At 37.6% G+C, this 23,244-nt stretch overlaps 1 long non-coding RNA gene across 1 annotated transcript; it reads right to left on the bottom strand.

Annotated features, from left to right (window-relative positions):
- Positions 1-379: 379 nt before the first annotated feature.
- Positions 380-16,639, bottom strand: LOC115495530 (uncharacterized). The gene is made up of 2 exons (XR_003960781.4): positions 7,653-16,639; positions 380-7,343 (listed from the first exon to the last, which is right to left on the bottom strand). It is a non-coding gene; the product is annotated as an uncharacterized lncRNA (long non-coding RNA).
- Between the last annotated feature and the right edge of the window lie 6,605 nt (positions 16,640-23,244).

Raw genomic sequence — 23,244 nt, 5'->3', positions numbered from 1 at the left:
TTTATTGTATTTAACATTCTAGAATACACTTCTGCCTAAGCACCTTTTTCAGTAAAATTCTCTATTTCAACCTGTGCCATATGTGCAGGAGTATGAAAGGATGGCAATACTCCAAACTTTAATACCTAAAGTGTATTACAATTCCTGCCATAAATTGGAGTACACATAGTCAGTTAACTGAAATTTGTACTGTAGCAGCCTGTGAAATATGATGCAGTGCTGCAGAGTTGTCTTAATTCTTCTTGAAGCCTCATGGAGTCCAGCAAATGGAACACCCAAAGGATTTTTTATCTTTTGAAGCAGTTATACCTCCTTAATCATAGGGATTACCAGCATCCGTCTACTTTGGTCCAAGTAAGAAATCAATGTGACTGTCAATGGAGTACTCTGAATTTTATAATAAAGTGAAATTACAAGTGAAAAACTGAAACAAATACATGGGTGTAGAGAATACTGCTCCTTTTCAACTCGGGGTCACAAACAAATCGGATATCAGTCACAGGCGTTATGGTTTTACTGAATTTTGGACAGCTTCTGTACATATCATCAAAAGACATATCATCTTCATCTATGCAAGATCCTGATGTTATTTGCTTCACATATCTTCAAAAGCTTACAAGCACAGAAGTACAATAGTAAAAAAAATCAAAATCTCACTGGCCAAAAGAAGCTGTCAAAAATGTCAGGGACAGCTGTTTTTTATCAATCTTATCTGAATCATTGCAACACCTTCAGGCATGAGTTAAAGATCCACACTCCTTTCTCCTCAGTATTGCACATACATTAATTTAAGACTGTACAAAGTTTCTTCCAGTTTTCCCATCTGATATTAATAATTTTAAGGGGATTTTTTCTCTCTTTGTTAGATTCATGTAAACAGATCCCAACTTCCATGAAGTGAGTGAATTTCTCTCCAGTAGAAAGAATTAGATTAAAAGTTTAAGGCTGATAAGAGCGTCACCAATCTGTGGCACAGACCACTGCTGCTGAATGCAGTGGCCACAGTAAAATTAGTCCACTTGAGATGGGAAAATCCTGAGAACTCTTTTCTTTCCCTTCTAGTTTCAGCTTCTATTACCTGATACACACATTAAGTTTGGGGAAATTTATGTTGGTTGTTTTCTTTTCTTTTGGGCTAATTATTGTGTCAGAAAGCCTGTCCCAGGCAAGATTTAGTCCAAGTCCTGTCTGTTAGATCCAGGTAATTACTTTGAGAAGTAAATTTCAAATTCTGCTTTTTTCCCAGGTAACAGGCAGAACAGTTTAATTTGTATTTGATTGCTTCTCTTTAGTTAAAAGGATTCCTGATGGAAACTGGCTTTTTAAATAAATCTGGTCTCTGTAGTAGGCTACATCCTGCTCAGGTCATTGTTGGGAAGGGGGAATGGAAGAATATCTGAACTCTTCAGGGCATTTAAATTAGGAAAAAAAATTAATGGACTCTGTAAGAAGTTCAGTATGGTAATACACTTGTAAAAAGGCCTAAAATGGAGAGAATTTTCTTAAGTCTGAGAATGTAATTAAATATGTTGTAGGTTTGAATATGAAGATATTTCTTGACCTTTATTTTCCTATGGTGGGAGAAAGGAAGAGCAATATTGACTGATCTCACAGGTAAGCATTCAAGATGATACATATTTATATTAGGCTTTGATTATGTAAATTGATTTAGTAGAAGGAGAATAAGCAAAAGCCAAACACAATGTATCATTCTAGTAGCTTGTGTGCATTTAAAGTTACTATTCGTTACATAAAGTATCAGAGTTATTGAAATCTTAGATCTTTAAAAAGAAAATTAGGATATTTCAAGCTGGAGTATGACTCAGAACCCTGTCCTTAACATCCTTTGTGCTGTCTGAAAGATCCACAAAGCAACAGGGGGGACAGACTTTATATGAAAAACAGCAAAAATGCTGTCAAAAGTGAACATAAACAAATATAAAATATAGAGAAAAATAAATGTGTTTTGCTATTCTGTATGACTCAGCGATGCATTATGTTTAGTAGTGTCAACCATATGTGTTTAAGGCAAAAATATGATTGTATTTCAGCTGAAGCTTTTTCTTTGATTTTACAATATACCTGAATCCTGCACAGCTCTGTATTATTCACTGAGACAAAGGATGACAAATGAATTCAATACATCAGTAAATTACAATTCAAATTCTTCCAGTATATTTACTGCTAAAGACAGTAAGAACAAGATAATAAAGCTCCTTTCTGCTTTCCTTGTTTATCTCTTTGGCCCTGTTTTAAACACTTCACTGTTTTTCTAATGGGGTTAAAGGAGATCTAGCAGGCAGTGTAGAACCATTTTTACTGTATTTCTCTGAGTCACTAAGATGATGGTATCTGAATTTGTCAGCTTGGTCCCCTCCTTGCATCTGACATAGTTTCAGTCTAGAAACAGGAACAAAGACTTGTTTAAAACAAAAAGAAGCAAGCAGCAGGGCCCAAAATTATATATGCATATTAAGAATGTGCACAGCTTGGGAAAATAGTCTCTTCTCTCCTACATTCTCCAGTTCATCCGTTTCTTAGAAAATCACAGCTATTCAAGTTTATAGTGATCTCGTCATAAGTTGGATGTTCAGAGATTTATAGAAAGATGATAAATTTGACAAATAGCATTTATAGCAAGATGAGACCAGCTACTTTTACAGATTTTGACTTACTAAAAAACAGTGCTGACAGATGTTTCTCAGTATGCAATCATCTAAACAACTAATATGTTATTAGGGCAGAAGTAATAAAAGAGGAGTTATTATTTAATCCATTAGTGAATATTTTTGCTACTACTACAATGGTTTCTGTATAGCCCCTCAGAGATGGCTGTACTGAAGCGAGAGATGTAAGTGATAGATACAAAGTGTTTAGGCCCTTCCAAAAGAAGATATAAACATTACTGCAGCAAATAAAGAAAATTCTCCAGAATGAGTGCCATTTAGAAAAGTTATATAAAAATATTTCTTCATAAAACAGAAATATAAAAATATTTCTTTAGAAAACAGAACAAAAACAAACTAAAAAGAAATTGCTTATTTGTAAGCAACAACTGGTCCATAGATTTATTTTTCTTCAAGAGTAGAATACTGCACCCTAGAATGCTTCTTAAAAATTTTTTGTGCTTTCCTGGTATTTGTAAAACTTTCTTTGATAATTGAAGAGTGAGTTCATATGCTATCACTTCCTACTGATTACAAAATATAAAAAAACATATTTTCTGAGACAAGGTCTTTACAGAAGGTTGCTTACATAATATTTTATTTACCAATTTAAATTATATAAAGGAAAGAGTTATTCCCAATAAGGCTTAGGGAGGTTCTGCAATAAAGCCTGATGACATAGTCAAAATCCTAAAATGAATATACAGACAGAGAGGGCAAGGGGATAAAAATTAACTACAAAGGCTTTAAATCTGAACTTTAAGATTCAGTGTTTCTCATGCAGTAATTTACTATAATTGAAATGAGGACACTGTGCCCTTACATGACTGATGCTAATTTGGGTCTAAAACACAGGACATCCCTCATAATGATGTACACAGATATGTGTGTGGCTTCATTTGAAATTAGCTCCACAGCTGAACATTACAGGAAAAGAATATGCTGAATTTTCTTCCCATACTGTAGCAGAGAATGTCACAAAGGAGCAACTCATTGCCTGAGCTATATTTTCAGTTTCTGTTGTGTTTTGTCATCTTTCTCCTGTGTGGGAAGATGGCATGTCTTGTCTCCTAAGCCCCTACTTTATGTGCAGTAGCAGAGACATAGCCAGCTGCAAAGATGAAACAATTGTAAAATATATCTCTTCCCCTTATTTTTCCAGCGGACCTGTGTCAGACAGCTGGAAAACCGACAGTGACATTTCATTGACTGTCTGCTCTTCCACACATGGTCTGTAACACACAGAGTAGGTTCAACTCTACAATACACTATCCTGTGCTTCTTATGTGTCTCTCAAGGCCCCTAATGTGGCACTTTGGGATATGGTTTAGTGGTGAGCAAGGCAGTGCTGCATTACCAGTTGGACTTGATGATCTTAGAGGTCTTTTCCAACCTTAATTTATGATTCTAGAGGTTGTAACAAGGCAGGGGTCAGTCTTTTCTCACAGGTAACAAGCAAGCAGACAACGAAATGGAAATTAACAAAGTTATACTGGGGAGGTTTAGATTAGATATTAGAAAAAAATTCTGCCCTGAGAGGTCATGCATTGGAACAGGCTGCCCAGGGAAGCGGTAAAATCACCATCCTTGGAAGTGTTCAAAAAGCACGTAGATGTGGCACTTGGGGATGTGGTTTAATGGTGAATACAACAGTGTCCGTGTAAGTTGGACTTGATGATCTCAGAGGTCTTGTCCAACCTTAACAATTCCATGATTCTAATGAGAAGACCTGCATTATCCATGCACATCAGTGACAATTGGTATCTCATTTTTTCTTTTATTTTTGTTTTTGAAGATGGCCCTGTTATGTAATTTCAAGCAGAAGCATCCTTGCTTTAATATGAATAACTATACTCTTGCATATAGAGAGGACAGCTGTTTCTGGGGGGAAAAAAAAGAAAAGAAGATTAATATTTAGGACCTTTTCAAGACCCTTCACAGTAAATGGAAAATATCAAAATTGACTTGATTGGACTGTGGATTTTACGAGCTATATTCTCTCTAGTATCTACTTTTATCAGGGTACAAAAGTCACCAAATTTCATGGAATACAACCTGTGGCAGAATTTCTGTCCAGACCTTTCAACAAATGTTATTTAGCCAGCTTCAGTTTCCAACCAGAGCCCTCATTGTATGGAAGCTACATATGACTCTTGTGTATCTGTGTCTTTCTTTTCTGTTGCTTGTGTTTTATTATTTCAATAGCAGTTCAACCAAGTCAGCTTCAAGCAAGCCTGCCAAGCCAGCAGATGCAAAGGTCGTCATGTCACCATGGAGTCTCATGTACTGCACTACCCACAGTGCAGTATTCCAGTGTGTGGAGGACAAGCTCATTTATGTAGGTAGTACTTATTGGTTATTATTAGGATATTACTATTAATAAATTATAATTTAAATTTATAATTTATCCTATTATTAATAGGATAAATTATTCCTCCTAAAATAATAAAAGAAATAAGTGAACACACTGAAGCAATTGAAAGAAATCTGCAGATGATTTACACACAAAACAAGAAAGAATACTTCCATTTGCTTGACAGAGTCTGCTTGCTCTGAATTAGCTCACTCCTTTTATTTCTCTCTTTTTTCTCTTCAAGTTGTCCTACAAGTTGGCTGAGTGCTTTACTGTGCTAAATTCTGATATTTATGCAAGTGGACTGAGTACTTGCTATACATCTTTGTGCACTAGAAGCTGAACTTCAACACCCCTATTGACTGTTAAAAAGATGTATGATGCGTATACATGGAGGAGGAAGAAATATGGGGCTTCCTTGCTATTTGTCCTTGTTTTCTCTTCCTTTTTCTAGTTTTATGCATCCACTGATTGTTGTCACAATCATATTTCTTCTATGCGATAAAAAATATAATAGCACAAAAAAAATGTATTTGGTATCTCCTTCAGCACCTCATCTTAGAGCCTTACATGTTTTACATCTTTCAAATGCTTAAAACAAAGTGCACAGTTCTCATATCCTGTCTTCCCCACTGAGATTTGGTTGATCTCGTATCCCACCCATTTCCACTGGACTTCACAATCATAATGACAGATAGCAGGACAATTTGGAATGCAATGATCTTTCTGGCTTATTCCATTACTTTCTTTTCCTTGATGATCATTTTGAGAGAGATGCATTTCTTCCTCTGTGCTCATAAAATTCATTATTTCTTTGTATGGAGAAGTTGCCTTGTGTGCTCAATCACTTCCTCTCTGTGAGAAATTCATTAGACATAGATACAGTCACTCATGGTATTTCTTAAACTCTGTTGAACATGTATTTCTGATAAATGCTACATGTTCACTCCAAGGCATGATGCAGTGTTAGTCATCTTTATGTATTCCTACTAAAAATAGTCAACCCCACAGCCAACTACCTCTGTGTTAGTGGAAGCCAGTTCTGTGACTGTGTAAGGGTGACTAACTCCTAGAGCAAACACTCTCCAGAATGCCTCCGCTTACTCAGTTTAGCTAGGACATTTCCTCCACTCTCTACATGATTAATGTTCTAACCATTGTCTCCAACATTAGCTTTGTATTGACAATGGTAATGAGAAACATTTAGTGTGAATCTTTGTTCCAAATTTAAAAGATGCTCTTTAGGAAGTTAAAGGGGATATCTTTATTGTTTGTACTGCCTGATGTTCCATTTTTGCTAAAGCACATGAGATCAAAGTATGCCCTAAGGCATCTTACACCCCTGCTACAGTTTAAAAACTGGCCAATAACTAACAGCAACTGATTGCTGTCAGATTTCACCAGGCACCACAGAAGGGGTCAAACTAATAGCAAATTTTAGTATATTACCAGAGAATGTGAGAATCTTCTTGGTAGCAGAGAAGAAAACTGTTACAGACCTTACTGTTCTGGACTAAGCCAGATCTCTGCAATGCCAAATAATGGTTACAGTCAGCAACAAATTGTACATTGTTATGCCTCCTGAATGTATATGCATGTTTGTGTATGTTTGTGTGTAAAATATTTCAATGTCAATATATAAATATTATTGATAAAAAAAGAGATGTATGAACAAAAACTGACACACATAATTTCCAGCTCTTATTTTGGCAAACTGCATGCCAAGTCCTAGTTCTGAACTTAGCACTATAGGTCACTCTTTAACTGAAACATATTTTCAGAAACCAGGCAAACATATGTCAAGCCAAAGTATTAACACCAATTAGAAAGCAAACACCAGTTTGAACTTCCATCTGGAACTTGAAGCATTGCTGTGTCCAGTTCTGGGCCTCTTGCATCAAGAAAGACATTAAGCTGCTGGAACATGGCCAGAGAAGGGCAATGAAGCTAGTGAAGGATCTAGAGAGTCAGTCCTATGAGGAGCAATTGGGAGAGCTGAGATTGTTTAGCCTGCAGAAAAGAAGGCTCAGGGGTGACCTCATTGCTCTCTACAACTCCCTGAAAGGAGGTTGTAGTGAATTGGGGGTCAGCCTCTTCTGAGCGACAGGACAAGATGACATAGTCTCCAACTCTGCCAGGGGAGGTTCAGGATGGACATCAGGCAGGAAGAAATCCTTCATGAAGGTGGAGCCACCATCCCTGGAAGTGTTCAAGAAATAACTGGACACGGCACTTAGTGCTGTGGTCTAGTTGACAAGTTGATGACTGGTCAAAGGTTGGACTCGACGATCTTAGTCTTTTCCAACCTAAATGATTCTGTGATTCTGTAATATATAAAAATATTAAGTTCAGAGGAAAAATATCAGAAGTTATCCTACAAAGTTGTTTTGATGAAATGTGGTTTAAAAGATGAAAGGACTGTGATTTCAACCCTTATATTTAAAGCTAAGTATTTGTCTTGCTATTATATTACTCTTTGAAGAAAAGTTGGACATAAGCCAACAGTGTATGCCAAAAGCCCAGAAGGCCAGTCACATCCCAGGCTGCCCCAAAAGCAGTGTGGCCAGCTGGCCAGGGCAAGGGAAGGACTCTGCACCTCTACTCTGCCCTTGTAAGAGTGCAGAATGTCCTACCTGGAGTGCTGCATCCAGCTCTGATGTGGACCTGTTGGAGAGAGTCCAGATGAGGGCCAGGAAGATGACCAAGGGCCTGGAGCACCTCTCCAGGCTGAGGCAGCTGGGCTTGCTCAGCCTGGAGAACAGAAGATTCCAAGGAGACTTTACAGCACCTCCTAGTACCCAAGGAGGGATTATAAAAAGTGGAGAGACTTTTTATACAGGCACATAGTGACAGTGAAAGGCTTTTAAACTTAAAGAGGGCAAATTTAGATCAGGTGTTAGGAAGAAATTCTTTATTCAGAGGATGGTGAAGCACTGGAACAGGTTGTCTGGAGGGATTGTGGGTGCCTCATTCCTGGAAGTGTTTTGTGTCAGGTTGGATGGGGCTCTAAGCAACCAGATATAGTGGGTGGCATCCCTGCCCATGGAAGGGGGCTTGGAGTGAAAGAGATTATTTTAAGAGCCTTTCCAACCCAAAATATTGTTTTGTTCAATGATTCTATGATTCTGTTTGAAATGAAAGCTTGTCTGCTCCCTGAATCTTGGACATTTTCCTTCCAGAATTTAAACAGAAGTGACAAGAAACTGTGGTTAGTTAATTTTATTTCAATGCTAGTCGTTCTAAAAACAGCTATCTCCACAAGGACCTCAGAAATTAACAATTAATGCTCTTACTGAATGTTCAAATTATTTTTATTATTTCTAAATGTACTTTTTGTCAAGGACACACCACTCTTGACTAGTTTCCTGTCTGCTCTTGACAGAGCAGAGATCTAGAACAATATTAGCATGATAAACAGAAATAACATCAAGGGGAATTATATACAAAACAAATTTCTTGCTTTTACCTCACTGACTGCCCAGACTGTCTTTATAAATAATACCCTGGCTCCCATTCAACTCCCTACTTGCAGTCCTAAAAATTATGGCAGAGACTGTGTTTCAATGTGTGTACTGAAAAAGAGAGATACATGCTCAAGAAAAAAAAAAAAATAAAAAAAAGAGAGAGAGTTCAGTCTTTAGCGAACTAAACATAAATAATCTCATTTCTAATCTGGCCTTGGAAAAGAGGTGCAAAAATATCTCTCATCTAGTGTGTGCAACAGTTTTAAAGTAGTATACTCTAGAGGATCAAATTATTCAGGCAGCAGAATGAGAGGCAAAACAAGAGCCAAGGATTTTGAATAAATACTACAGCTGTGGGAAATGAGTTGCAGAAATAAAAGGAGGAGGGACTGGCTAGTTTTGAGGGTAATAAGCATATGAAATATCAAGGAAACAGAGCAAAACTGGGTCTGATTTATACCCTAAATAACTTCATTGAGTTCATTAGAGTTCCATAGGATACTGAATACATCATCTCAGAAACTGGTTGGTATACGATGGCTGTGAATAAGAGAGAGGGAATTCTGCAGAAACACCAGTTCTTTTGTCTTAGGTTTTTATATTATACTATTTCAGAAAACTCGGAAAGTGACAGATCTGGAGTGGTAGCTAGTGCCAACAGTACTGCAAGCAGGTGTTACACAAATCCCCAGCTCCCCCAGTTCGAGTGCTCTGCCTTCATCCACAATTCCTGTGCTGCTCTCAGTTTGGATCACTTTATGCTGTAAATTTTGTGATGAGCAGGGTAGTGCTTTTGTTAGGCATACAGATGTGCAGCACTGACTAGAAACAGATATCAAGACTGTTTCCACTCTAGGCATTGTGGCCTTTTGTCAGAGCTTTTCTGTTTCTCCATGCTTTTCAGTCCTCTGTTCGTAAGGTTAAAAATAAAATGGGCTGAGCCACCCAAAAGTGATTCTCCACTAGGGACTATTTCTGCTTCTGCAATTCTGTTCTGTGCACCCTTCCTTCCTGATGACTTTGCTGCTTTGGTTCTCCCAAGCTGTCTCTTATTGCCAGGGAAAAGACTTTGTTGCTCTCCAACAGTCTGTCCTCCCCACCATCCCCATATGTGTTTGGGCATGACTAGGAGATTAATATTGCTTCATTGCCTCCTGTCTGTCAGGAAAAGAATTCATTTCTGTCTGCGGCCAAAAGGTGGAGAAACAAATAGTGAATCCTTATTCACAAGGAAATGGCGTTTTATTTAAGATACATTTTGTCTGAAAATATACACGCAGCAGCAATAGTGACTCCCTGTAAAAGACCCAAGTTTCTCTATCCTTCTGAGGTGGCCCTTTAAAGTTTCACCTTTTTCAATTATTTCCTATGAGCTTTTGCAATTTTACCTAGCTTTACTGGAGATGGAAGACAGAAACCTGAGATTAAGCCAAAGAAGGAAGCCTATCACTCAGAAGCATCAAGAACCAAATAGGCTTATTTTCAACATTCCTTTACCTGTTCAATCAAAAAGGTGGAATGTCTGCCAATCCCACACCTCTTTCTTGTTCAAAGGACTCCTCGGTCACAATCTTGAAGTTCTTAGATGCATCATATTTGCTTTTTGCATACAGCTGAAACCAGGTCCACCCATCTATCTAACTACTAACATCAGGCAGTACTCATGGTCAGCCTAAGTACAACTATTCTGTGCAGGAGACTGACTCAGCTTCATGTACTGGATGCACTGCAACAAGAACCCAAGTAATGTGAAAATGTGTTGATTTTGCATTCAGTTTCTTCAGAACAGAAAAAATGTCATAAGTGATACTTCAGTCCCAGCCCTAAATACTGAGAGTCCAACAAATTTGACACTCAGGGGAGGGGTCGGTATTGTGGTGGGGTGCCACCAAAGGTGGGCATTCACCTCCTTAGCTGGATAGGGAAGAGAAAGTCTCATGGGCTGAGATAAGGACAGAGAGAGATCACTCATCAATTTCTGTCATAGGAAAAGCAGATTCAGCTGGGGGGAATTAGTTTGATTTATTAATAAGCAAATCAGAGTAGGGTAGTGAGATATAAAAACAAGTCTTAAACCATGTTCCCCTCCACCCCTCCCTTCTTCCAGGGCTCAACTTCCAAATTCTCTACCTCCTCCCCACAAGAAGCACAGGGAATGGGAAATGGACGCTGCAGTCAGTTGATCACACATTGCCTTTGCCCCTTCTTACTCCACAGAGGAGACTCCTGATACGCTTCCCCTACTCACCATGGAGTCCTTCCTCCAGGAGACAATTATCTAAAATCTTCTCTAATGTGAGTCCTTCCTCCAGGCTGCAGTTCTTCACAAACCATGCTGCAGAATTTCTCCAGCATGGACTTCCCACAGGAGCACAATCCCCTTCAGGCATCCACCTGCAGCATTATGGTGTTCTCCACATACTGCAGGTGGATATGTGCTCCACTGTGGCCTCCATGGGCTGCAGGGACAAAGCTGCCTCGCCATGGTCTTCTCTATAGGCTGCAGGGGAATCTCTGCTCTGGCACCTGCTCCCCTTCCTTCTTCACAGATCTTGGTGTCAGCAGAATTGTTCCTCTCACATATTCTCACTCCTTTCTCCTGAGTGCTGCTGGTGTTATGCAGCAGTTCTTAATTCTGTAAGGCCTGAGGTGCTAACACCATTGCTGCTGGGCTCAGCCTTGGCCAGCAGTGGGTACACACAGGAGCTCCCTGGCATTGGCTCTGTTGAACATGGAGGAAACTTATGGCAGCTTCTCATAGAAGCCATCCCAATAGACCTCTGCCACCAAAATCTCGCCACACAAGCCAAATACATGCACAAAGAACAAATTAAACTAGAGGAAAGGATAAAGTTTTCCAGTTATCACCCACATTTATAGAAGAACAAAATTCTGGGGAAACATGAACTTTTTTCCTCACCTGAGCTGAGTTTATTTTCTACAGTAAACTTCTAGATGTAGTAATGGTACTATTAGGATTGTAGGCAGTAGGCAAAAGAAGCAGTTGAAAAGTAAGCTACTTAGGTGGGAAGATCTTTTCAAGAAGAACCAGGAATCCAAGATGTTTATCATAAAGTGTGGAAAAACACATGAGGGAAGCAAATCAGTATTTGGTGCAGTATCTTTCCAAAGCATATAATTGCAGTTACCTATTCTCATTAAATCAAGATTAAATGCAATGAAACAATGAATATTAGGTCTTACATGCTTAAATGCTGAAATACTGTTTTGAAAACTTCATATTTTTTGCTATGGTTAATTGAAAAAAATTGCAGATATGCTTGGAAAATTGCGGATATCCTTGGCTCCAAGCCACTGGATTCTTCCACGCATCCTGTGACCCTGACCATCTTTAACTACAGGTGTTTTATAAAGCTTTCTATCATGACTTTGGGAGAAGGCCAAATTATCAATGGTATCTTTTCTTCCTTTCAGGGACTTCTCTCCCAAAGCTGAATGTGGTCAGGATTTTGGTAGACGTTGCCAGTTTCTGCCTGGCAGGAAGGAAGGAGGAGCCTGTATCACATGTATGAAAGATAATTATGAGAGTTTTGTTTTTTTTTTTCTTTTTTAGAGCAACAAATGTAGGGCTTCTTTTGTCATTCTTTCTTATGTTGTTATTTCAAAAATTTTCTATGGAATTGTTCTTAAAGCACATACACATACATACACTGAGGTGGTTCACAGTCCACACATGAGAATTTGTTCATGGATCTCAAAAAAAAAAAGGGAAAATACTATTCTCACATCTGGCAGTGATTTGTTCATCATAGAACTGTGCATCTAAAAGCATTGCATAATAGATATGCAGGGCCAAAATCATCCTGGGTGTAACAGTACTGACGTCAATTCCCTTACACCACGGAAGAATTTTTTGTGTAGAATGCAAACTGTTTTCATGAAAGACAGAGAAACACTTCAGTATGGATGCTTCTTGACTTTGTTTTCTTTTAACAGCTGGCAGCTGGTAGACATTGGCTTGCTGGCCAATTGTAATAAATGAGATGGACCATGAAAAAACAAAAAGGAGAATGGGTATGGAGACTAAAACAATTGGTACTGAGGATTTTAAATGCTATGTGCTGTATGTAAGGGATGCTATTTCAGACTGTCTCTAGAATGGTCACTTGATTTGTGTACCTACTATAAGCTAGAAAACACAGCATATGCTCCTGAAATGTCTAGAATTTTTTAAAAACTAACATGCTTGGATCTCCTAGAAACATGAATTATTTCCTACTAACAAAGGGTAAAATTTTTAGGCTTACCTATGTGACCTATAAAGCAGAAGAACTCTTCCGAAAAAAATGCAGGAGAAATTTGGAATTCTTGTGCTGTCACTTAAATTTTAAATCTCCAAGTACATTTCCTCTCTTGTTTTTAAGATGGCTGGTCCTTGGAGCACTCTCTAACTCACAGTGTTACAAACAGGCAGACTCCTTTAGCTGTAAAATTGAATTTACCTCCTGGTTTCATCTATTGTGAATTAAGAACAATTCTACTAGTAGAGAAGCAGGAAGGGAAATTTCTTGCAGAAAGGTAATAAAATATGGGAACATTAATATCTGGACACGCTGACTGATAGCTGTCAAATTAATATTTCTCTAAGTTTTGTGATATTGTATTTTCTTTTTGAAATACAGAGGATTGTTTTGGGTGATCCTTTGTGTCCTAAGAAAGGCACATATTGTACATCTTCTAAAAGCAACAATGCAGTTTATAAAAAATATTACTATTGAACCATAAGACATTATAAAGTTTTAGGTCCTGCATATCAAGAAATCATAAAGATTTAGCATCTGCATACGTAAAAAAATTATATAAACACTTATTAATCACACAACTCTGTAAATCTTAGCTGCAAAATTTCAGGGTACATTTGTGGCTTCAGTGCAATAAATGGAATCTTTGCTATAAAGAGAATTTTACCCTTAGCCCAAAATAATGTAAAATTGTTTCACAGATTACCTATGCTTTTTGCAATAATGCCTGTGATTTACTAAGTGTATTTGTAATTTGCTAACTGTATTGTCCTGCACAGAGGAAACAGCATGAGACAGCTTCCTCTCTTATTCCTCCATGTCTTTGGGCTCCTGACCCTGCTCAAAAAATTCCTGAACTTCTCTGAAAAGAGTCTGCATTTGCTGCTGATACTTACAGTAGGCATAAAACTAAGTGGAGATTATGCCAGTCATAGCTCAACCTAAAATGCTAAATCAGGTCTTTCCAGTTAGGAATATTACCACTTTAAAAAAGTTGCTTTTTTTTGGGTTTTTTTTTAAGTTGCACAGCTCTTTTTTTAGAGAATTATAACCTTAAATGCACCTGCTCAATAACTTATGTGTGTTTTTTTTAAACTTCTGTTCCTTTACAGTGTTCAATCTTTGATTCTATTTAATGGGAACAAGATCAGGATACAGGATCTGGACACATGCACATACAAACATTTAAACATGTATTATGGATATATCCCTTATAAATTTTACATTGGAGTTGGGTGTGAATTTATATATTTTATATTGTTCATCTAGTTTGCTTCAAGAGAAACTTCACTGAATTAAATTGAACTACATATAACCTAGCTGCTAGAAAGCAAAAGGAAAAATCTCTATGTGTGCATATTTACAGCTTTGAATTAAAACTATTATTATTTCTTCAACTGAGCAATTTCAGACTGAAAAAAATCAACATTTGCAACTTCAAACACAAATCATAAAATAACATCCTTACTCTAGTCACAGTTAACCACATAGTGACTAAATATAGCATCGGCCTGTCTTCAGGATGTGTCCACAATAACAGATTACTCAAAATGTTCTGCTGCTATTCCCTACCTAATATTATGTCTACAACAAAATGTGGAAGTTTAAAATATCTCTGTAATTATGGTAAACAGACAACAATCATTAAAATTGCAGAGTACAGTCAGTCCGCTGCTCCTAACCTACAGGCTGTATATAGAAAACTAAATTAAACCTTCTGCCTACTGCTAGTAGTCAAATGCAGACTGAATTCCAGGTATTGGTGAAGCACAGTGAAATCATATTTTGAGTGAGATATAAGTTCCAATCCTGATTTTTGTTAAGATTTTTAGATGATTTCTAATTCTGAACAATTAGTGTGTGTTTCCTTACTAACTGTGTAGAGCATTTTCATAGACGTTTTAAAAGGTAGAAGTCGTTAGAAAAATGACAGTATTTCCTTTAAGTTCCTTACTTTAGAAGTGGGGAAATTACTCAATGTCCAAAATCCTTTATTCAGGTTAACTCAAAAATCCAAGCCAAATTCCTCTTGGAATTGAATGCAGAAGGAAGCAGGTATCCTTAAGTGTTTTGAGGAAAGCATTCCTTATTTTGGGGCATGGCTTTCACCCCTCCCTGCCTGCGACCCCGCCGGTGCCTTTCTGCTTACGTACAGCAGCCTTGGAGTGAGAACAAGAAGAGGCGAATCAAAGAAGCAGCTGTTCTCTGAATCACAATCCTCTCTGGATTTCTCTATTAAAAAAAAAAAAAAAAAGAAAAAGAAAAAAAGAAAAAAAAAAACACCAAAAAAACCCCCAACAAACAAACAACAAAAAAAAATTAACAAAACAAACTAATAGAAAGATAAGACCCAGAAGAAGCACCATATTCCTTGAAGCCACCTCTGCAGCTGCTACCAAGAAGCTCAGCAGCACGGTGATAAAGACGGGTGCAAGAGCACTCAAGGGTTTTTCTTTACAACTTGTCTCTTTCCATTTGATTTGTACAGTCTACAGGGCTGGATAGCTACAAATTCAGACTCACTTGTACAAGTGGTCTGTTAGAAGCTGCCTTAGTTTGGCTCCAGAAGCTTCCCTTCTATCACACCCTGAGTAAAGTCTTCCTAAGTCCACTTTTAATATTTTCAGTTTGTATTTAAGAACCAGCTCTGTCTTTGCTATTCAAATATATATCCATTTTCAGTCACTTGCTTCCTGGCCTAAATGAGCATGTAGAGGCCAAAATCTAATATCAACACTCTGTAAGCAGATTTCTATCGAGACACCTAGGAAAAATTTATGGATTTGAATAAAGGTTGAATAAATATGGCTTTGCAAATTCAGGAAAATATTTCCTTTTTTCATTTTAGAAACACCAATTTGTATTGTATTTTTCTGAATGCAGATTATCTGTTCCTTAATTACTTCAGAAGCTTTTTCAATGAATAGAGTTGTAAGACATCCTGAATTTCAAAATAAACTTTCTTTTGTCTTCCATATAACAGATTAATTAGACAGTTTCTGTACAAGATACTCTCAAGATACTTGTAAAATAGCCAAAAATCAGAGCCATTTGTTCTGAAATGCTTAGAAACATGACTGAAACCATAACCTATAAATATGATTCAAGTTTTCTGGCCAGAGACCTGACCTTGTGTTCAGGTTTTGCTTGTAATTTCATCAACACTTAGAGGTTACTGGCAAGAGCTAAGATCATAAAATCATAGAATATCCTGATTTGGAAGAGACCCACAAGGGTCATTGAGTCCAACTCCTGGCCCTGCACTGGACACCCCAAGAGTCACACCCTGTGCCTGAGAGCGGAGTCCAAACACTTCTTGAACTCTGTCAGGCTGGTGCTGTGACCACATCCCTGGGGAGCCCATTCCAGTGCCCAAACACCCTCTGGGTGAAGAACTTTTTCATGATATCCAACCTAAGTCTCTCCTGACACTCTCATGTTATCCTTTGGGTCCTGTCATTGGTCACCAGTGAGAATAAATCAGTGTCTGCCTCCCCACTTTTCCTCATGAGGAAGTTGTAGACAGTCGCGAAGTCCCCCCAAAGCCTCTTTTTCTCCAGGCTGAACTAGCCAAGTTGTTCAGATGCTCCACATATGTCTTCCTCTCTAGACCCTTCAGCAGCTTCACAGCCCTCCTTTGGACACTCTCTAATACCTTTATGTCCTTACACAGCAAAATGAATGTAGGCATCCCTATACTATTAGAATCACAAATGACTGTGCTTTTACCTCTTCTGCCATTAAGTTGTACCCAAAACTGAGAAGTACATTCATTCACAACTGATCAATTTCCATGCTAATTCCTAAAAGCTTCTAAGACTTAATTCTTTCAGTTGCTATTTCCCTTGTGCTATTTAGAGAAACAAACAAAAAAAACCCCACACCCTCCCTCACCCAAAAAAAAAACCCCCAACAAAACAAAATCCCCCTCAAAAAAACCCCAAGCAAAAAAATCCCCACCAAATCCCCCCCCTGCAAAAAAAAAAACAAAACAAAAACAAAAACAAAAAACCAAAACATTAATGACGCTCCTTCCTGGCTCATAGTTCCTTCCTTTCTTTCTGCCTTTACTGAGAAATTGTATTCTGTGTGATCCTCTTGAAAACTAGGCACTCAGTCATTCCATAATTTATGTATCAAATCAGATGCAGACTTTCTTAGATTAATAGATATTAATGTTCCCTAGACTGTCACTTGTTATGTTCTTCCACAGTACAGCTACACGGTTCCAAAGTTTTACCTATATTCGTCTGCTTTCCCATTCAAATCTAGATTTTTTTCATAGTCTAATATCTTTTTGTTAAAGGAATCCAGGAACTCCTTTCACTGGATCAATATGAAACAAATTTCTAGAAAGTACGCACTCAAACTGCAGGAGCAAGCTAATGAGTATTTTACATTTAGGATAATAAATCCCTGCCACTTAATCTAGTAGCCTCTTTGGTAAAATTACATGACCCACCCCGGAAATGTTCAAGGCCAGGTTGGATGGTACTTTGAGCAATCTGATCTAGTGAAAGGTGCCCCTGGTCATGGCAGGGGGTTTGGAACTGGATGCTTTTTAAGGTGCCTTCCCACCCAAACCATTGTATGATTTTATGATTGTGCCTCCTTGCAAAATCTTTACATTCCTTCAATGAAATAATACGTGCATATGACTAATGGAAGTGGTCACATTGCAGAATACTTGCAGTTTTGAGGATATGGAACAGGTTTTTATGTGCTGAGGAAAAAATTTATCACTCACATATTAGATTTCCAGTGTCTGACATGAAACCAGAAAAATGTGGCCGCAGCTTACTTGCAACATGTTTGCGGACAACATGAAAAATGCATAGACCTCATTGGATAAGGGAACCGCCACATTCCACCATGACTCAGTTTAAAATGAAAGCATGATATGCAGAGAGTGTTGAAACTGGACATTTGCTACCTTGTTCCTCTGTAGTCATTAAAAGTCACCATGGACCTTCAGAAGCCTTTTCTTGCATTCATTGTGTTTTTAAGCATAGATGTTAATAAATTTCATAATGTAGAGGATGGTGAAAAAATAAGTCTCTCTTCTAACATTATTTAAATAGTGTTTTAAATTCTGGTAATTTTGGTAGATATTTTCTATATATTTTGCCACATATATTTTGCATGTGGTACTAATATGGGCAGAAAAAAGAACAAGTTTAATTGGTGACCTTGGATGACACTTTACATTTCATCAAGCGTGAAAACAGACTTAGTTAATTACTGAAAACCTTTGTTTTCTTGATTAAACATTTCATGAATACATGAATAATTTTCATTGTAACTTGGGCTTCTGAATGGAAAAGTCGCAACTGAAAAAGGTCTTAGATACCTGAATTGGATTTTTTTATCATCCTTTTTTAGCTTTAGGATGAAATAAAAAAAAAAAAAAAAAATTGAAGCACATATTCCTGTAATATTTCATCAAGTTCTGACTAAAAGAGAATCAGAAATGTTCTAAAATGTACAATTACAAACAGGCATAAACTCTGAGACATTTTTGTGGTTTCAGAGAAAACGGACTTAAGTACATACGTCTGGAAAGTCCCACCAAGAAGCCACTTCTGTATTTTCAGGAAATTAAGCAAAAAGGCCTACTGCAATTTTTTCTACTGTCATTTGTTTATTTATTTTAAGCCACATAATAAGCAGAAAATTTGTAATTGTAGGTGCAGTATTTAGACAAAAAAGGAATTTTTTTAAGATAAAATGGTTGTTTATATAAACAACTGTTCTGAAAAATTTTGAGACCAATTCTAATAGTCATATGTTCTGTGAGGCTGTGAATAGTGGGAGGGTTTAAAGCTTTGTAGCTGTGGAACCAAGTCATGATCACAGTCATTCTCTTAATTGCTTTGTTTTTACTTCCTTTTTCTGGAATGACCCATGGAGCCACGGCAGATAAAAAGTAGAAGCACATGCCAGAAGATGCCCCTGAAAAGTCTTGATAAAAGGATGACTGGGGGAATGGTATTCTGAATCATACCCTGAATTGCTACTCTTGAGCATAAGAAGAGCTGTACTAGATTTGAAGGACCCCGTAGCCCCACATCCTGGCCCCAGCACAGGTCAAGAACAGGGACCTGCAGAAGAGTAAAGAACAGGAAGACTATATTAAGAGCCTTGGGTTTGTCTAGCCCCATATTCTATCACCAAAAATATCCATAACTAGATGCATAAAACCCAGTAAAAGTGGGTTAAATATACACTTTTCCCAGTCTCTTGATTCTTTCAGATTTGAATACTTCCTAATCCTGATACCATTTGTGCAGTAATCCAGGTCTCTCTCCCAATTAGATAATGTTTCCCTGAAATGCTATAAATTGCCAGAATCCACAATGTCCTTCAGCAACAAGTTTCACAAGCCTCCTACCCCTTCTCCTTTGAATTTTACTGCCAATAGCTCAATTTGGTGGTCACTACTTGCAGCTGATAGAGATTGCGAGAAGTTGGTCCATAATAAATGTTAGAACTGTTAAAATTAGTCAGTGGGATTCTGATGTAGTTCAGAATCACATTTCCCCTTTTCAAAAAGCTTATATTTTCATCATGCCCACTCTCTGCATTGTCAAAAAGAATTTTTTTTCCTTTTTTTTAGTAAAGTTTACCAGATCAAAGGCTTTTCCAATTCTCTCAGAATTTCTAGATTTCAGCAGCACTTACTGTCTAAAGCCCCTGGCAATCCAGAACCCAGGCAAAAGGCACTTGAAATATTTCAAGCATGAGTAAAGAATCCTCTTCCAATCCTGAGGAAACAGATAAGGAAACCTGGAAACCAGGCTTTTTGTAATAATACAGATATCAGACAATTAGAGACTTGCAGCTGCAAACTGAAGCCTGATCATTCAGGATACTTTGACTCTGTCCCAGATGACTTCTAAGCAAAATTCCAAAGCTGTGAGACTCAGAGTGAGCCCTAAGCTGCACAATTATTGATCATGATGGAGGGATCACAAGTTGAAGCTTAAATAGAAAGTATCTGCTTCATATAATTGCTGTGCAATCTTTGCACCTTTGTGCTGAGAAAAAAAGGTAAGTTCTGTAGCACTAACAGAAAATTGACTGAAACAAGAATATTCTTCACACTGGCATAGTAAATACTGTAGTTCTGTCATATTTCTGCCACTGAAAGAGTGATGAGCTTACATAGTTTGTACAATCACAGCACATGCAGACTGTGGAATGTCCAGCAGCAGTTAAAGACACTGTTCCTTTGTTCAGCTGCCTCTTTGGTCTTGTGGCAGCATCAGTCTTCTGATAATGCAGGGTGTCTTTTCATATTACTACCTTACCCTTTGTTTCTGTTTTCTATTTTTAGGACAAGGTCCCCAAGGTCCCCAAATGTCTTACCTTACTAAAGGTAGAATGTCACACAAAGTAGGCATTTTTGAAAGGGTTTCATTCTGAAAACTGTAAGCAGTGATGTGAATTTACAGAAGAACCATCCTGTCATCCTGCATCCTGCTACTCCCACACACAGCACAGTGCTGTGTGCAGTGTCACAGCCTCACCTCACATAAGCCTCCGATCTGACAAGACACGACAGCCAAGCTTGCACACACCACCATGCCTTAGTGAAATTCTAGGGCTTCTTATGCATAGTGACATGCTGATAAACTCTTAATTAGCTGCTGTTTATGAGTGTCTGCTTCTACTGTAGATCCTAATTCATTTGCCTCTGCCTATACTATGTCTCTATGTGCCAAAGATGGATTTCATTGCAGCTGGTATCCTCCTGTGTGTGCCTATACAAAGGATGATTAGCTGTAAAGACTGCTGTGAGACATTTTATATGGAAAAACTACTTACAAAATATATCATGTTGCATCAGACAGCTGCCTAAATTCTGGAATTAATATCTGCTAACAATTTGTATGCCAAGATTGCCATTCAAAGTTAATTGTAACTCTGTCCACTAAAGCAAAAAAACTATTTGGCAAGTAACATTTTTCTGACTCCCAGTTGCCCTGGTACTCAACATTATACCAGCCCAGCACAAGGGTGTCATTATGCTTTTTCTCATGTTACCATTCTCTGTGGTCTACTGTGTTGTCACTCAAAATTTCATGTCTGTTTCTAATTGAATGCTTCCTTCTGTGATAATAAAGGTGATTCATATAGTGACAAAATGTCCTAAATATTATATGGTGTTTTTCAGAATACACCAGACATTTCTGCTTTTATGCCAATCAGTACTATTCTTTCATTAGATATGTTTTTATCAAAAGGGGGTTAAAAAAGACAGTGAGGACTGCAAATAATATAAGACAGTGAGGACTGCAAATAATATGACCTCTAAAGAGATTAAAAATGGTATAAAGATAGAAACTTTATTCTTTGCACTGGAATAAGTGAAAGCATTTCTGACACAACTCCTTTTGTGACAGCATGTATATTTTATGGTGTCTTCCATCTTTCAGACATATGACATTCTTTTATAACATGTTCTTCAGTAAAGATGCTGAACAAAATTAGGCTGTACTTAGAAGCAGATACCTGTTATATGCTCTCTTTGAGCAGCAATGAGCACAGTTGAAATCTGTGCTTCTTTTGGAATCCCTTGTCACTCCCACAATAAAAACAACGTGACTATACTGAGTAGATATGACCTCAACTTTTATTTATACAGCTTTTTTTTTTATTATTTACACCCGCATTTAGATTTCACTCTATTTTAAACTGCTCTGTCATAGGTCATAATTTATATTTCCCCACCCTGTCTTTTAATTTGCATCCCAATCATAGTAAAGCTTACCAAAAAGTGAACCCCGTAGAGTGAAATAGGGAGAAACAGTGCAGGTTATTTCACTAGAACAAAAGAATTTTTCCCTCTTCAGATACCAAGAGGCTTTATCTGTAAACCTAATGGGTGACCTTATCTCTAAAAATTCACAAACATGCTAAAGTCCTGATTCCTGCCACTTTAGGTTTAGCAAAGTAAAGAGTTACAAAATTATCCCTGTGGCTTACTACTTCATTTATCTACCCAGTTATTCCTCTCAGAACATGAAAGGATGGATAAAAATAATATTCACCTCACCTTGCCACCCACTTACATTGCCCTTTTTTACCTCTCTGAGCTTTTCCTTGTCTGGTGGACATGGGAGTGACAACAGAACTTCCTTAGTTTGGCTGCCAAATCCTCTTTTCTTGTGGGAGTTGGGACACCTGCTAGTAAAGGTACCTTCTGCATATTCAAATTTGAAGGTCATTGTCTGGCTTTGTCTTACTTATGTAGTAAGCTCAGCACTGATAATACAGGATCCCTTCTTTGAAGCTTTAATCCTAAAAGACACCATTTCCATTTGACAGTAGTTTCTGATTCACATGTTCACTGAAGTCAGACTTCCTCTTTTGAGAACTGGAGGAAACTAGATTTGTCATTTGAAATGTCAGCAGCTTTTACATAGCAAAAAAAAAAAAAAAAAAAAAAATTATGATGGGAAGTAAAGCCAGTGATTTGTGCTTCTATCATAACACTGTCAAGACCTCTGAAAATAGGAACAAGAGCAGGTCTTGGAACAGCAGAAACATAAAACATTGCTGATTTATGTTCCTTAATCTCCTCCCAGTGTCTTATTACTCTCATTGTAGTTGGCTTTACAAGCTCCAGCAAAGGACTGGCATCACCAAGGGCTGTGGAAAGCCCTGTGTACACATGTGGAGAAAAGGAATGTCTTTTCCTTAAATAGCAATCTTACTTATTTCTCTCAGTGTGAGATTAGAAATGGTAACATACCACTGTCAAAATACACTCTAAAATAAAAAAGAAATCAACAAAGAACTGTCTTTGATAAACTATCTTACAAACAACCTAAGGGCATTATTGTCACATGGACAGAAAATCAGTTTTTGTCAGAATAAAGTAAATTACAAAATCTAAAGCAGTATTTACATATTCAAAAGCACAACCACATAACAGCAATGTAAAGAGCCTTTGTGCAGGACGGTTGCTGATCTATTGTCCATTAAAATGGGATCATTTGGCCTATTTTCAGAAAATCTACCTTGAATCAGGTCAGCAGTCTGGTGACTTCACCCATTACAATCACATTTCAGTGCATTCACCGCAAGAGACTGAACATTAAGACAGACAGACATGAAACTGAAGAATCAATCAAAATAAAATCTGTGGATAATGTAGTCTGAGAGCATCACACAAAACCCAAGGTGAATGAAATGTTTGTAGATACAGGAGTGCCACGTTTTTGACACAGGATGACAGGTGGGTAAAGGTGTGATTCACAAGCATTTAAGGAACAGAGAATTAATCTCAATATTACAAGCAAATTTGTGCTGCAAAGGAAAGTCTGAGAGAGACCATATGGCTTTAAGTCAGGAAAATAACAGGTTTGCTGCCTGTAAAAAAAAAAAAACTCTCTTACTGAGTTATGTGGTTTTGATGGCAGATTTAGCAAATGATTGGCACAATATAATAGAGTGTAATTTTAAGAACCACAGAATTATCCTACATTGGTGGT

This window comes from Taeniopygia guttata, chromosome 5 (assembly GCF_048771995.1).
Source record: "Taeniopygia guttata chromosome 5, bTaeGut7.mat, whole genome shotgun sequence".
In the NCBI taxonomy this organism is placed as follows: Eukaryota; Metazoa; Chordata; class Aves; order Passeriformes; family Estrildidae; genus Taeniopygia; species Taeniopygia guttata.
Note: the sequence above shows the minus strand (reverse complement) of the source record. Positions and strands in the feature narration are given on the sequence as shown.